The sequence below is a fragment of the Oryctolagus cuniculus genome, chromosome 20, assembly GCF_051225735.1.
Source record: "Oryctolagus cuniculus isolate XC-2025 breed Fujian yellow rabbit chromosome 20, ASM5122573v1, whole genome shotgun sequence".
Lineage (NCBI taxonomy): Eukaryota > Metazoa > Chordata > Mammalia > Lagomorpha > Leporidae > Oryctolagus > Oryctolagus cuniculus.
The window spans coordinates 54,890,723-54,906,132 of NC_142886.1; the positions used below are offsets into that span (position 1 = coordinate 54,890,723).

The following is a 15,410-nucleotide window of genomic DNA, read 5'->3' on the forward strand; positions in this document are numbered from 1 at the left end:
ATGACTCTGAGTTTAGCTCAAGCACTGGGTAGAAGTCACTGTGTCACAATTCACCCGCAGTCCTGCGTTTGCGTAATGCAGCTTTGTTCACAATAGTTCAGTCTACAAAGAACAAGTGTGGATATAACAGTGAATGGATTCTTTCACATTTAGACAAAGAATATTATTCAGTATTAAGAAGGAGGTTGTTCTGTCGTTAGGAAATGTGGGTCAGCCTGGAGCATACATACTAAAAGAAATGATCCAGGTAGATGTGGACACACAGTATGTGACATTATTTATACATGCAGTGCACAAGCTTGAACTCACAGAGGTAGGCAGTGCAATGGTGAAAACTGTCTACCATGATCCAAATCAGGCTCCTGAATTTAGGCTGAGCCATCCCCAGCCTTTGCAGCCATTCAGGAAGTTAACCAGTGGATGGAATTCTCCCTTCATCTGTTGATCTCTTCCTCTCTTGCTATAACACTGTTTTTAAAATAAAATAAACAGATACTTAAAATAAATTGAAGATTAATTATACATATGATTAGGAGCCTGTTTCCTAATGTTGAATGATCTGAAGCAATTGAATCCCAAGGGAAGAAATCAATTGTGTACATGCAGTGATGATAAGGTGGTGACAGGAGCAGCACTGGAGTGAGCCTGTGGGATTGTTGCCTCCCGTATCAGGATGCTTAGTGCTGTGTCCTAGTTTGGTTCCAGTGTCATGTTCCTGCCTGAGCATACTCTGGGAGGCCGTAGGTGAAGTTCCAAGTACTCCCACGTGGGAGCCCTGGACAGAATTCCAAGCACCTGGCTGTCACCTGACCCAGCTAAATCTTTTGTAGCCACTGGGGAAGTGACGCAGGAATTAGAAGATCACTGACAGTCTCAGTCTCTCTGTGGTTTTGTACAAATACATAAAGACAAGTTCTCAAATAAAATGATAAATTTTAAAATATATATAATATCTATAATTATTAAAAGAAGATATATAGGCAAACGTATAAAATGCTATAAATCTGTGACCATCATGTATGTCCATGTTGGAAGCACAATGAGACATTGCATCGCCCCAGTTAGAATGGCTATTATCAGACATACCAGAGCTGACATGTTTTATGGAGGTAGAGAGAGATGATAACCCTGGTACAAGTCTGTGTCACGTTAATTAGTAAAACCGTATGGAAAAGCATCAAAAACTAGAAACAGAATTATTACATGATCTTCAAGCACCATTGCATGGACAATGAATATGAAATCCAAGGGAGGTGTCCACGGGATCTGCAGTCACTGTAACAAACACCTCTGCAGTTCCTTGTTCATTTAAAGCACCGTCATTCAAAAGAGGTCACACATACGATCCAGTGGCATCTCATGGAAGCAAATGGAAAATGAAGAAATGGACAACGTTACATTTTAAAAGGAGTTTAAAAGCAGTACAGAGTAAGAAATTCTGTAATTTTGGACAACTTGGATGACCCTGGATAATAATGTGCCTAGGACAATATGTCAGTAAAAGTACACTCTGCTAACCATCCAGGCCAGGAAGACACATAATATGTGATGCTACCTACGTGGGATAAAAGGATGAACAATGGCCTGTCATGAAGATTCAGATCTCTGCATACTGGTGTTGTGTTTGCCAATGTTTTATGGAGATGATAAAAAAAGGCAGTGCACTCAAGGCTTGGCAGCTTGAACCCAGGAGCTTGGAACTGCATCAGTGTTCCCTCCTTGGTGATGGGGCCTCATAACAGATCCATCATCTACTGTCTTCCAGGGTGCATTGTCAGTACAAGTATGGGAAAGTGTGTAAATGGGCTCCATCCAGCAATGTGATATGCAGCCTGAGTGACTCCCACTGTAATGTTAATGAGACTCCAAATGGATTGACATTTGGAGCATAGACGTGGAGTAAAGAGCAGGGACTCTGGACACATGGTCTCTGGGACTGGCTCTTCCTGTAGCTGTGATTCAGCCTCAGGACACTGGTCATCATGCTGGAGCCACAGACACAGCTCCCCGTGATGTGGACTCCAGCCCCAGAGTGCACAGCCACTGTGTGTCCCACTTTCTGCTCTCCCTGAACCATACAGGTGCAGGTGGTCTCACGACACTGGAGCAAAACTAGACCAGCTGGAAGTGCACACCCAACACTTTCCATTCAGTTATGACCTTGACTGTTGATGTCCAGTGTTTTTCCCTCCTGAGTCCAGGCAGGGAGCCCCACAGGAGGGTCCCAGGACCTAGAGGATGAGGAAGTCCCTGTAGGCTTCCCAGGTGCCTGCAGAAGCTCAGCCTGAGACACAACTGAGCTGCAAGTATATTCCTGAGTGCTGTGACGTTCACACAGGGACCACAGACTGTTCCAGGATTAAAGGAAAATGGAGATAGGGTATAAAGTCTGTTAGAATTGATGCAGAACACTCACAGTTTAAAATAAGATGGTTGGTTCAGTTCAGCACAGTCGCTCGTTTTGAAAGGAGAGAGATACTTGAATAGCAGATTTTTAAACTCAAACCCTGGCTCAGCTATTGCTGGATTGAAAGGGAAAAGTAAAATTGCCCTAAAGTCGGCAGTGTCCTAAGAACTCTGTCCTGACTCAGGCTGGACAACACTCATGAGGTCCCCAGATTGTCCCACATCTCTGATACTGGAGACCACTGAACCTAAATTCGTTCATGTAGGACTTCTCCTGTCACATCAGAGAGTCAGTACAGGGTCCGAATCATCAAAGAAGAATTCTTCCCTCAAAACTGTTGCAGGAGAGGAAACCCCAATTCCCTGACAGGAAACCAGGGCTTGGGCTCCTTCTGCACCTGTGCATGACCAGAATCTGCACTCAGTGTGTCTTGTGCGCCCCCTGCAGGGAGGTTTGTGTCTGGGCTCAGCCTGAGGGCCCCTCACTGTGTCTCTCACACAGAAAGAGGCGGCCGTGTCCGCGGCAGTCAGACTAGTCATTTTCAGAGACACCGTGTTCTCCTTGGTGTTTCTGGAGATGGTGAATCGGCCATTCACCCAGCTCGTGTACCATGTGCTACCACTACCAGTATTAATGTATGTGATCCACTCCAACCCCTTCCTTGGAGCCTGGCGGACCCAGCACATTGCGTAGTTGTCACTGAAGAAGAATCCGGAGGCTTTGCAGGAGAGTTTCAGGGATCCCCCAGGTTGGACCAGGCCTCCCCCGGACTCCTCCAGCGACTGACACTGCACACCTGCAAACACAGACGACATGGTCAGGAAGCTGTCACTTACACTCTCCATGTCTCTCACTCACATCCTCTCCCAGACTCAGTGCCCCGCGTTCCCCATCATTACCTTTGAGCACAGCGACCAGGAGAAGCCAGCGCAGCCCAGTCTCCATGGTGAGCATCTGTGTTGAGTGCGCTCACTGAGTGGACACCTGGGAGTGCTGGGGCTGGAGCTCCTGTGCCAGAGCTGCAGGGTGAGGGCTGGGCTAGTTTTCATGGGCAGAGTGGGCCCTATTTGCATGTGCTGCCCCTATATAGCTGGCATGGGGTAGACGCCTCAGACGGGACAGTGCCCAGGGCAGACATAGTGTCCTGGGTGTGTAGTTGATGGCTGTGATATGATTCAGATCATATGAATTTTTATGTTATCAAAATTTTAAATAGTTGAAGGCAAATACCTTGTTTCATCTTAATTCAGTGTGTACCCTTAATATCCAGTGTTAGCAATATCATGTCCCTCATTTATTTAAATAACCACTAGTTCCTTATCATCTATATAAAGACATTGGGACAGTGATAGAGAGAGAAGGGGTGAGAGATACAGAAATGTAGTGATGGACAGAAAAGGTGACAATGGGAGAATTCTGCTTTTGGGTCGAGAATCCCAAACATCCCAAAGTCTGCAACATCTAGGACTTAACCCTTCTAATACCTGAAGCAGAAAAAAGTTTCTGTGTTTCCCAGGTCACTTGTAGGGGCTCATTTGCTCTTAGCATCATCCACAGTTTCGCATGATGCATTACCAGGAAAAAGTGTGGGAAGCCGTGAGGCTGGGCTCAAGCAGCACTCTGATGGGAACATGGGTGAGGACTTTACCAATTTTGTCGTAGTGCCTGCTGCCCACTTTTAAACAGATGAAGGACTGTAAGTGGATTCGTTTAAGGTTAACTATATTTTGTTTCTTATTCAACCATTGTATTAGTTTAAAACTGTTCCTTGGCTGGCGCCACGGCTCACTAGGCTAATCCTCCGCCTTGCGGCACCGGCACACGGGGTTCTAGTTGATCCAGGCGCCGGATTCTGTCCTGGTTGCCCCTCTTCCAGGCCAGCTCTCTTCTGTGGCCAGGGAGTGCAGTGGAGGATGGCCCAAGTGCTTGGGCTCTGCACCCCATGGGAGAAGCACCTGGCTCCTGCCATCGAATCACCACGGTGGGCCGGCCGCAGCGCACCAGCCGCGGCGGCCATTGGAGGGTGAACCAATGGCAAAGGAAGACCTTTCTCTCTGTCTCTCCATCTCTCTCACTGTCCACTCTGCCTGTCAAAAAAAAAAAAAAACTGTTTCTGAACACAGAACACTGTACGTGGTAGTGGGGTGTAGTGTGCTATTGGAATCTGTTGTTGTAGAAGAGGGTACAGATCAACTCAGTGTCAGGCACATTTCTACCTCCTTTCCATCACTCTGTGTTAGGAGGCCTTGAGACATCAGTTCTAGTTATTGGTGGAACCTGTCATGGGTTGTAGTGAACTGAGTCAGCCCACAGTTGTGTCTACAGATTTATTCCTTCCTGTGAGTGGTGCTTTTGGCCCTGGTAGCAGTCGCCCTGTGTCCCCCTCTTCCCTGTTCTGTAACCATGACTCTGAGTTCAGGTCAAACACTGGGTAGAAGTCACTGTGTCACAATTCACCCTCAGTCCTGCGTTCAGGTTGCAGCTGTGTTCACAGTAGTTTAGTCTACAATAAAGCAAGTGTGCATAGAACAGTGAATGGATTCTTTCACATTAGGACATGGAATATTATTCAGTATTAAGAAGGAGGTTGTTCTGTCATTAGGAAACGTGGGTCAGCCTGGAGCATAATGTGCTAACAGAAATAATGCAGGTAGATGTGGACACATAGTATGTGACATTAGTTATATGTGCAGTCCACAAGCTTGAACTCACAGAGGGAGGAAGTGCAATGGTGATCACTGTCTACCATGACCCAAGTGTTTGTCCCCTTCCAGCCCTTTGGGAAACTGGAAGAAATTCCAAGCTCCTGGTTTCCGGCTCAGCCTTCCCAGCCTTTGCAGCCATTCACGAAGTGAACCTGTGGACGGAAGCCTCACTCTCCATCTGTTGGTCTCTTCTTCTCTTGATATAACACTGTCTCTAAAATAAAATACTTAAAATAAATTGAAGATTAATTATACATATGATTAGGAGCCTATTTCCTAATATTGAATGATCTCAAGCAACTGAATCCCAAGGGAAGAAATTAATTGTTTACATGCAGTGATGATAAGCTGGTGACAGGAGCAGCACTGGAGTGAGCCTGTGGGATTGTTGCCTCCCGTGTCAGGATGCTGAGTGCTGTGTCCTAGTTTGGTTCCAGTGTCATATTCCTGCCTAAGCCCCTCTGGGAGGCAGTAGGTGAAGTTCCAAATACTCCCATTTGGACAGCTGGACAGAATTCCAAGCACCTGGCTGTCACCTGACCCAGCTGAATCTTTTGTAGCCATCGGGGAAGTGACCAGGAGTTAGAAGATCACTGTCAGTCTCAGTCTCTTTGCCTATTTGGAAACATATGTGTGCGGCTCCATGTGATGCGCAGCCATGGAGTCCCCACGTCAAGGTCGGTCTGATAGCTGTTGCTGTGTCTTTATCACAAGGCGAATGTTGCTAGTTTCGGTTAGGGCAATGCTTTCCCATGGTTGGGACTTTCCAGAGGAGTTGAGAATGTTGTAAACAACAAGATGGCGCCGAGGACTGTGCGGTGAGCCTGCCTGCTGTGTGACACCTCATCTGATTGGCCCGAGGACGCGTCACAATGCGTGAACAGACAGCAGATTGGAGTGTTCCGTGCATGGACTTGAGCCCGCTTGCAATTGGCCAGATTTTGTATATAAGCTCTGTGCTGAGGAAGGAGGGGGCTTTTCTGTCCACTCTCCTCCCTTCATTCTTTCTCTGTCGCTGTTATTTTCTCATTAAAAGTCTACTGAAGACCGATAAGTTGCGAACAATGTCGTTCCTTTGCGGGCAAGGGAGCGACACATATGTAAATGCAAATATCTAAATAAGTGAAATAATATCCATAAATGTTTAAAAAAGATATAAAGGTAACATATAAAATATCTGGGACCATCATGCATGTCCATATTAGATGCACAATGAGACATCCCATCCTTCCTGTTAGAATGAGTATTATACAATCCAGAGCTGACAAACCATGTGGAGGAAGCTAGAGACAATAACTCTGGTACAAGATCAAAGTCAGGTAAACAAGTAAAACTATTATGGAAAATCATCAAAAACTGAGAAATAGAATTTTCACAAGATCTTCAAACACCATTTCTGGGTAGAAGGAATATGAAATCCCAAGGAGGTGTCCAAGTGTACCACAGTCAATGTGGCAAACACCTCTGCTCTTCCATGTTCAATTAATGCAGCGTCATTCACGAGAGTTCACACATACAATCCAGTGAAATATTCATGAAGAAAGAATCAACAATGGAACAAATGGACAAAATTATATTTAACAGGAAGTTTATATGGCAGTACAGATGAGGAAATTCTGTATTTTGGACAACTCGGATGATCCTGGAGAATAATGTCCAAGGATACTGTGTCAGGGTAAGTACACTCTGCTAACCATGCAGGACAAGAAGACAAATAATACGTGATGCTGGATACATGGGATAAAAGGATGAAGTCACAGAGGCAGGAAGTACAATGGTGAAGACCAACGTCTGAGCAACTGAGGAGCAGAGGAGATGCTGAAGCAAGGTCAGAGTTTCAGTCCCACAGGATCCACACACTGAGGATCTACTGTACAGCATGGTCACAGCAGTGAAGGGAATATTGTGTCTACTGAATTCCAAAACAGGAGACAACTGACATTCTACCATGGAAACATGTGGTTTTCTGATGTCAGTAAGTCTGACTTCATAACTCCACTCAATTTGATACATTCATTTTTCAACACATATCATTGTATCTCATAAGTCTGTGTTCAGGTGTTATTTATCAAACATTTATGATCAAAAATGAAGATTCAACACTCTGAATACTTGTGTTGTGTTTGTCAATGTTTATGGACATGATAAATAAAGGCAGTGCACTCAAGGCTTGGCAGCTGGAACCCAGGAGCATGGAACTGCATCAGTGTTCCCACCTTGGTGATGGGGCCTCATAACACATCCATAATCTACTGTCTTCCAGGGTGCATTGTCAGTACAAGTATGGGAAAGTGTGTAAATGGGCTCCATCCAGCACTCTGATATGCAGCCTGAGTGACTCCCTCTGTAATATTAATGAAAGACTCCGAATGGATTGATGACACCAGTCAGCATAGACATGGAGTGAAGAGCAGGGACTCTGGACACATGGTCTCTGGGACTGGCTCTTCCTGCAGCTGTGATTCAGCCTCAGGACACTGGTCATCATGCTGGAGTCACAGACACAGCTCCCTGTGATGTGGACTCCAGCCCCAGAGTGCACAGCCACTGTGTGTCCCACTTTCTGCTCTCCCTGAACCACAGCAGGTGCAGGGGGTCTCACGACACTGGAGCAGAACCAGATCAGCTGGAAGTGCACACCCAACACTTTCCATTCAGTTATGACCTTGACTATTGATGTCCAGTGCATTTTCCTCCTGAGTTCTGGCAGTGAGCCCCCCCAGGAGGGTCCCAGGACCTAGAGAATGAGGAAGTCCCTGTAGGCTTCCCAGGTGCCTGCAGAAGCTCAGCCTGAGACACAGCTGAGCTGCAAGTACATTCCTGAGTGCTGTGACATTCACCTTAGGGACCAGAAACGGTTTTAGGATTAAAGGTAAAAAGGAGTTTGGGCGTAAGTCTTTAGAAAGTGAATGTGGAACAACAACAGCTTAAAATAAGACTTCTGGTGCTATTTGCTTACATGCTCATTTTGATAGGAAGAGGGATGACTGAAATAATTGAAGTTAAAAAAAAACAAGACTCTGGCTTGACTCTCTCTGTGTTTGAAGGGAAAACTAAAATTGTCCTAAAGCCGGCTGGGCCTTGAGAACGCATCCTGTGTCACACTGGACAACACTCACAAGGTCCTCAGATAGTCCCACATGTCTGATCCTGGTGACCACTGTCATCGTTCACAAACTTGAAACTGTTCATATAGGACTTCTTCCTGTCATATCAGACATCTCCAGGTCAGTGAAGTCAGTGGCAGGGACAGAGTCATAAAAGTAGAATTCTTCTCACAAAACTGTTACAAGAGTGGAAACCCCAATTCCCTGACAGGAAACCAGGGCTTGGTTTCTCTGCACCTGCTCATGACCAGAATCTGGGCTCAGTGTGTCTTGTGCGCCCCCTGGTGGAGCAGCGTGCCCCTCAAGGAGGTTTGTATCTGGGCTCAGCCTGAGGGCCCCTCACTGTGTCTCCCACACAGTAATAGAGGGCCGTGTCATCCTCTGTAAGATGGTTCATTTGCAGAGACACAATGTTCTGGGCGTTGTCGCTGGAGATTGTGAATTGGCCCTGCTACCACTACCAGGATAAATATATGTGATCCACTCCGGGACCTTCTCTGGAGCCTGGTGGACCCAGCTCATGCTGTAGCTACTGAAGTCTAACCCAGAGGCTTTGCAGGAGAGTTTCAGGGATCCCCCAGGCTGGACCAAGCCTCCCCCGTACTCCACCAGCCGCTCCTGACACTGGACACCTGCAAACACAGATGTCCTGGTCAGGAAGCTGTCGCTCACACTCTCTGGGTCACTCACTCATGTCCTCTCCCAGACTCAGTGCCCCGCGTTCTCCATCATTACCTTTGAGCACCGCGACCAGGAGAAGCCAGCGCAGCCCAGTCTCCATGGTGAGCGTCTGTGTTGAGTGCGCTCACTGAGTGGACACCTGGGAGTGCTGGGGCTGGAGCTCCTGTGCCAGAGCTGCAGGGTGAGGGCTGGGCTAGTTTTCATGGGCAGAGTGGGCCCTATTTGCATGTGCTGCCCCTATATAGCAGGTATGGGGTCAGACGCCTCAGACAGGACAGTGCCCAGGGCAGATGTGGTGTCCTGTGGTGTAGGTTGATGGCTATGATAGGATTCAGATCATATAAATCTTTACGTTATCATTGTTGTTTAAACAATTGAAGGCAATGACCTTGTTTCATTTTAATATGTGTGTACCCTTAATCATCCAGTGTTAGCATGTCCTTCATTTTTAAATAACCATTGGTTCATTTTTAACTATTTGAATAACATTGGAATAGTGACAGTGAGAGAAGGGGTGAGAGAAAGAGAAATGTAGAGATGGACAGAAAAGGTGACAAAGGGAGATTTCCACCTTTGATTGACAGCCCCAGACATCCCAAGTGCCTACAACATCGAGGACTTAGCCTTTCTAAAACCTGGAGCCCAAAACTGCGACTTTGTTTCCCACATCAGTGGTAGGGGCTCATTCACTTGTAGCGTCAGCTACAGTTTTCCATGATGCATTATCAGAAAAAGTGTGGGGAGTCGTGTGGCTGAATGATTCATTCTGATGGGAACACGGGTGTCCCTAGTGGGGACTTTGCCAATTTTGTCCTAATGCCTGCCTCCCACTTTTAAACAGATAAAAGACTGCAAGTGGATTCTTTTTAGGTTAACTATGTTTTGTTTCCTTATTCATCCATTGCCTTATTTAACACTCGTCATGAACACAGAACACTGTGCATGTTAGTGGGGTGTAGTGTGCTATTGGAATCTGTGTGTTGTAGAAATGGGCACAGATCAACTCATTGTCATTCACATTTTCACCTCCTTTCCTACACTCTGAGTTGGAGGGGCCTGGAGGCCTCAGTTCTGATTATTTGTGGTACCTGTCATGGGTTGTGATGAACTGAGTCACCCCACTGTGGTGTGGGCAGAATTATTCCTTCCTGTGAGTGCTTGCTGCCCTGGTATCAGCTGCCCTGTGTTCCCCCTCTTCCCTGTGTCTAGTAACCATGACTCTGAGTTCAGCTCAAGCACTGGATAGAAGCCACTGTGTCACAATTCACCCGCAGTCCTGGGTTCAGGTAATGCAGCTTTGTTCACAATAGTTCATTCTAAATAAAGTGAAATGTGCCTAAAACGGTGAATGCAGTCTGTTACATTTGACATGGAATATTATTCAGTGTTAAGAAGGAGGTTGTTCTGTCATTAGGAAATCATGGGTCAGCCTGGAGCATAATATGCTAACAGAAATAATGCAGCTGGATGTGGACACATAGTATGTGACATTAGTTATATATGCAACCCACAAGCTTGAACTCACAGAGGCAGGAAGTGCAATGGTGATCACTGTCTTCCATGACCCAAGTGTTTGTTCCCTTCCAGCCCTGTGGGAAACTGGGGGAAGTTCCAGGCTCCTGACTTTAGGCTCAGACATCCCAGCCTTTGCAGCCATCCACGAAGTGAACCAGTGAATGGAAGCTTCTCTCTCCATCTGTTCATAGCTTTATCTCTTGCTATAACACTGCCTTTCAAATAAAATAAATACTTAAAATAAATGAAAGATTAATTATACATATGGTTAGGAGCCTATTTCCAAATGTTGAGTGAACTCAAGCCACTGATCCCAAGGGAAGCAATCAATTCCTTAAATGCAGTGATGATAAGGTGGTGACAGGAGCAGCACTGGAGTGAGCCTGAGGGATTCCTGCCTCCCGTGTCAGGATGCTGAGTGCTGTGTCCTAGTTTGGTTCCAGTTTCAGTTTCCTGCCTAAGCTCCTCTGGGAGGCAGTAGGTGAAGTTCCAAGAACTGCCGTGTGGACACCTGGACAGAATTCCAAGCACCTGCCTTCACCCGACTCAGCTGAAGCTTTTGTAGCCATCTGGGAAGTGACCAGGAATTAGAAGATCACTGTCAGTCTCAGTCTCTTTGCCTTTTTGAAAAAATATGTAAATACAAATATCAAAATATGTGAAATAGTATCTATAAGTTTTTAAAAAAGATATAAAGGCAACATATAAAATGATATCTTGGGACCATCATGCATGTCCATAATAGATGCACAATGAGACATCCCATCATTCCTGTTAGAATGAGTATTATCCTACAATCCAGAGCTGACAATCCATGTGGAGGAAGCTGGAGATAACTCTGGTGCCAGATTGGAGTCAGGTAAACAAGTAAAACTATTATGGAAAATCATCAAAACTGAGAAACAGAATTATTACAAGATCTTCAAACACCATTTTTGAGTAGAAGGAATATGAAATCCCAGGGAGGCGTCCAGGGAAACCGCAATCAATGTGGCAAACACCTCTGCTCTTCCATGTTCAATTAATGCAGCGTCATTCATGAGAGTTCACACATACAATCCAGTGAAATATTCATGAAGAAAGAATCAACAATGGAACAAATGGACAAAATTATATTTAACAGGAAATTTATATGGCATTAAAGATGAGGAAATTCTGTATTTTGGACAACTCGGATGATCCTGGAGAATAATGTCCAAGGATACTGTGTCAGGGTAAGTACACTCTGCTAACCATGCAGGACAAGAAGACAAATAATACGTGATGCTGGATACATGGGATAAAAGGATGAAGTCACAGAGGCAGGAAGTACGATGGTGAAGACCAATGTCTGAGCAAAGGAGGAGCAGAGGAGACGCTGGAGCAAGGTCAGAGTTTCAGTCCCACAGGATCCACACACTGAGGATCTACTGTACAGCATGGTCACAGCAGTGAAGGGAATATTGTGTCTACTGAATTCCAAACCAGGAGACAACTGACATTCTACCATGGAAACGTGGTTTTCTGATGAGCATGTCAATAAGTCTGACTTCATAAAAACTCAATTTGATACATTTATTTATCAACACATATAATTGTACCTCATACGTCTATGTTTTGGTATTATATATCAAACACTTATGTAAAGGAAATGATTAAATGATCAAAAATGGAGATTCAACACTCTGAATACTGGTGTAGTGCTTTCCAATATTTTCCAATATTTTATGGAGATGATAAATAAATTCCAGTGGACTCAAGCTTGGCAGCTGGAACCCAGGAGCTTGGAACTGCATCAGTGTTCCCACCTTGGTGATGGGGCCTCATAACACATCCATCATCTACTGTCTTCCGGGGTGCACTGTCAGTTACTAGTCTGGGAAAGCATGCAAATGGGTTGTGTCCAGCACTCTGATATGCAGCCTGGGTGTCTCCCTCTCTAAAACTGATGGAAGTCTCAAATGCATTGATGATGCCAGTGAGCATAGACATGGAGTGAAGAGCAGGGACTCTGGACACATGGTCTCTGGGACTGGCTCTTCCTGCAGCTGTGATTCAGCCTCAGGACACTGGGCATCATGCTGGAGCCACAGACACAGCTCCCCGTGATGTGGACTCCAGCCCCAGAGTGCACAGCCACTGTGTGTCCCACTCTGCTCTGCTGAATCACAGCAGGTGCAGGGAGTCCCACAACACTCGACAGAATCAGATCAGCTAGAAGTGCACACCCAACACTTTCCATTCAGTTATGACCTTGACTATTGATGTCCAGTGCATGTCCCCTCTGAGATCAGGCAGGGAGCCCTCCAGGAGGGTCCCAGGACCTAGAGGATGAGGAAGTCGCTGTAGGCTTCCCAGGTGCCTGCAGAAGCTCAGCCTGAGACACAGCTGAGCTGCAAGTACATTCCTGAGTGCTGTGACGTTCACACAGGGACCACAGACTGTTCCAGGATTAAAGGTGGCCACATTCTGTGCAAAGTGAGTGTGGATCAACCACAGTTTAAAATAAAATGTCAGTTCAGTTCCGCACACAGGCTACTTTGACAGGAAGAGAGGGAAATTGTTGAGGTTTAACAGACCAGAGATCCTGGCTCAGCTGTCTCCAGGATATAAAGGGAAAAGTAAAATTTTCCTAGAGTCAGCAGTGCCCTGAGGACACCAGCACGAGTTAGACTGGAAAAGACTCACGAGGTCCTCACAGATTCCCATGATATCTGATCATGGTGAGGACAGTTGTCAGTCATGAACCCGAAATTGTAACGTAGGACTTCTTCCTTCTATTCAAAGTTTCTATCCGTCAGTGAATTCAGTGGCAGGGACAGAATCGTAAGAATAGAACCATTTCCTCAAATGCGTTAGAGGAGAGGAAACCCCAATTCCCTAACAGGAAACCAGGGCTTAATGTCCCTTTGCACCTACCCATGACCAGAATATATATTCAGTGCGTTTTGTGCGCCCCCTGGTGGAGCCGCGCGCCCCTGCAGGGAGGTTTGTGTCTGGGCTCAGCCTGAGGGCCCCTCACTGTGTCTCTCGCACAGAAATAGGTGGCCCTGTCCGCGGCTGTCAGACTGTTCATTTGAAGATCCACAGTGTTCTGGGCGTTGTCGCTGGAGATGGTGAATCGGCCATTCACCCAGCTCGCGTAGTCTGTGCTACCTTTACCAGCATAAATGATTCCGATCCACTCCAGCCCCTTCCCTGGAGCCTGGCGGACCCAGCTCATGTAGTAGCTACTGAAGTCGAATCCAGAGGCTTTGCAGGAGAGTGTCAGGGATCCCCCAGGCTGGACCAGGCCTCCCCCGGACTCCACCAGCTGCTCCTGACACTGGACACCTGCAAACATAGACGTCCTGGTCAGCACACTGTCACTGACACTCTCTGTGTCTCTCACTCACGTCCTCTCCCAGACTCAGTGCCCCGCGTTCTCCATCATTACCTTTGAGCACAGCGATCAGGAGAAGCCAGCGCAGCCCAGTCTCCATGGTGAGCGTCTGTGTTGAGTGCGCTCACTGAGTGGACACCTGGGAGTGCTGGGGCTGGAGCTCCTGTGCCAGAGCTGCAGGGTGAGGGCTGGGCTGGTTTTCATGGGCAGAGGGAGACCCTATTTGCATGTCTGCTGCTATATAGCCAGCCCCGGAGTAGACGTCTCAGACAGGACAGGGCCCAGGGCAGATGTACATGTCCTGGGGGGGGGGGGTGTAGGCCATGATAGAATTTGGATCTTATGAATTTTTATGTTTTATTGCTTTTTTATAACAGTTGAAGGCAATGACCTTGTTTCCTTTTACTATGTGTGTACCCTTAATATCTAGTGTTAGCAATATCATGTCCTTCATTTTTTAAATAACAATTGTTTCATATCATCTATTGACCTCTATATCATCTATATGAAAGACATTGGAATAGTGATAGAGAGAAGGGGTGAGAGAAATACTAGTGTAGTGATGGACAGAAAAGATGAAAATGGGAGATTTCTGCCTTTGGATTGACAGCCCAAACTCCCCAAATGCCTACAACATCTAGGAGTTAGCCTTTCTAAAACCTGGAGCCCAGAACTGCGTCCGTGTTTCCTTTGTTGGTTGTAGGGGCTCTATCGCTATAGCGTCATCTGTAGTTTACCATGATGTGTTACCAGGAAAAAGTGTGGGAAGCCGTGTGGCTGGGCTCAAGAAGCACTCTGATGGGAACACGGGTGTCCCTAGTGGGGACTTTGCCAATTTTGTCCTAATGCCTACCGCCCATATTTACACAGATGAAAGACTGCAAGTGGATTCATTTAAGGATACTATGTCTTGTTTCCTTATTCATCCATTACCTTATTTTAAAACTGTTCATTAACTCAGAACACTGTGCATGTTAGTGGGGTTTGTGTGCTATTGGAATCTGTGTGTTGCAGAAATGGGCACAGATCAACTCACTGTCATTCACATTTCTACCTCCGTTCCATCACTTTGTGTTGGGAGACCGGGTGTCCTCAGTACATGTTGTGGGTTGTAGTGAACTGAGTCAGCCCACTGTGGTGTGGGCAGAATTATTCCTTGCTTTGAGTGGTGCTTTGTGTCCTGGTAGCAGCCGTCTGCTGTTCCCTCTCTTCCCTGTGTCTAGTAATCATGACTCTGAGTTCAGCTCAAGCACTGGGTATGAAGTCACTGTGTCACAATTCACCCACAGTCCTGGGTTCAGGTAATGCAGCTGTGTTCACAATAGTTCAGTCTACAGTAAAGCGAAATGTGCATAAAACGGTGAATGCAGTCTGTTACATTTGACATGGAATATTATTCAGTGTTAAGAAGGAGATTGTTTTGTCATTAGGAAATCTTGGGTCAGCCTTGAGCATAATATGCTAACAGAAATAATGCAGGTACATGTGGACAGATAGTATTTGATATTAGTTATATATGCAGTCCACAAGCTTGAACTCACAGAGGTAGGGAGTGCAATGGAGATCACTGTCTACCATGACCCAAGTGTTTGTCCCCTTCCAGCTCTGGGGGAAACTGGGGGAATTTCCAGGCT

The 15,410-nt window shown here is 46.2% G+C and overlaps 2 pseudogenes across 1 annotated transcript in view; both read right to left on the bottom strand.

Moving 5' to 3' along the window:
• The window catches only part of LOC149120240 (Ig heavy chain V-A1 region BS-5 pseudogene), a 198,278-nt pseudogene that overhangs the window by 65,958 nt on the left and 116,910 nt on the right, over nucleotides 1-15,410 (bottom strand).
• Nucleotides 13,333-15,410, bottom strand: part of LOC149120243 (immunoglobulin heavy variable 3-23 pseudogene) — a 393,977-nt pseudogene continuing 391,899 nt past the window's right edge. Inside the window, exon 2 of the transcript XR_016226679.1 lies at nucleotides 13,333-13,727. The product of XR_016226679.1 is annotated as an immunoglobulin heavy variable 3-23 pseudogene (transcript). The remainder of the gene's footprint in view (nucleotides 13,728-15,410) is intronic.